The sequence below is a fragment of the Salmo salar genome, chromosome ssa04, assembly GCF_905237065.1.
Source record: "Salmo salar chromosome ssa04, Ssal_v3.1, whole genome shotgun sequence".
Classification (NCBI taxonomy): Eukaryota; Metazoa; Chordata; class Actinopteri; order Salmoniformes; family Salmonidae; genus Salmo; species Salmo salar.
Genome location: NC_059445.1, coordinates 53,111,573 through 53,113,137, shown reverse-complemented (window position 1 = coordinate 53,113,137; position 1,565 = coordinate 53,111,573).

Below are 1,565 nucleotides of genomic sequence, written 5' to 3'. Positions count from 1 at the left end.
TTGTATTCAACAATTATGTGCAATACTATACCTTTACTCATGCTCTATGTCAGATCTGGAATCCCTCACTAGGTTTATTTTTAGTCATTGTCATACCACCATTCTTCTCTAGGCTGTTCGTCTTCTGTATCGGACAGAATCTGCATTTACTTTCTGTTTTTAAAAGACCTAATGCATTTTTATAGTGCTTGCCTTTCTCCAGATGAAGTGCCTTGCTTACATTATGTTACAATGAACAGGGTTGCTGAGTGGGACCATGCGTGTCGATGGATGGACGGATGCGTTAAGTACCTGCCACCTGACGTGTCCACGGTACAAGCAGCTTTAGGTACCATTACATTGAACTCGGACAAGTGGCCTAGCTTCTCTGTTCAATTATTCACATCACCTGCCCTTCCTTGCAGATGCATCTTTAAAAACCTAATGGCGTGTTTTCCTCTTATGTTACAGAAGTTATGGAGTCAGTGCCAGTTGGACTCTTCTCTGGTGCCCAGTGTTATGTCTTTGGAGTTTGTTTCAAATGGATTTACAGTATTGCATGTAACCTACCATTCATTCGTTCTGCCTTCAGAAAGTATTTGTACCCAATGACTTATTCCACAATTTATTGTTAAAGCCTGAATTCAAAATGGATGAAATAGATTTTGCTTCTCACCCATTACACACAATTCCCCATAATGACAGTGAGAACTAGATATGGCCTTGTGTTTTGGGTTATTGTCCTGCTGAAAGGTGTCTCTGGTGAAAAGCAGACAGAACAAGGTTTTCCTCTAGGATTTTGTCTGTGCTTAGCTCCATTACTTTTCATCCTGGAAAAACTCCCCAGTCCTTAACAACTACAAGCATACACATAACATGATGCAGCCACCACTATTCTTGAAAGAAAACGGAACTCAGTAATGTATTGTACACTGCTCAAAAAAATAAAGGGAACACTTAAACAACACAATGTAACTCCAAGTCAATCACACTTCTGTGAAATCAAACTGTCCACTTAGGAAGCAACACTGATTGACAATAAATTTCACATGCTGTTGTGCAAATGGAATAGACAACAGGTGGAAATTATAGGCAATAAGCAAGACACCCCCAATAAAGGAGTGGTTCAGCAGGTGGTGACCACAGACCACTTCTCAGTTCCTATGCTTCCTGGCTGATGTTTTGGTCACTTTTGAATGCTTGCGGTGCTTTCACTCTAGTGGTAGCATGAGACGAAGTCTACAACCCACACAAGTGACTCAGGTAGTGCAGCTCATCCAGGATGGCTCATCAATGCGAGCTGTGGCAAGAAGGTTTGCTGTGTCTGTCAGCGTAGTGTCCAGAGCATGGAGACGCTACCAGGAGACAGGCCAGTACATCAGGAGACGTGGAGGAGGCCATAGGAGGGCATCAACCCAGCAGCAGGACCGCTACCTCCGCCTTTGTGCAAGGAGGAGCAGGAGGAGCACTGCCAGAGCCCTGCAAAATGACCTCCAGCAGGCCACAAATGTGCATGTGTCTGCTCAAACGGTCAGAAACAGACTCCATGAGGGTGGTATGAGGGCCCGACGTGCACAGATGGGGGT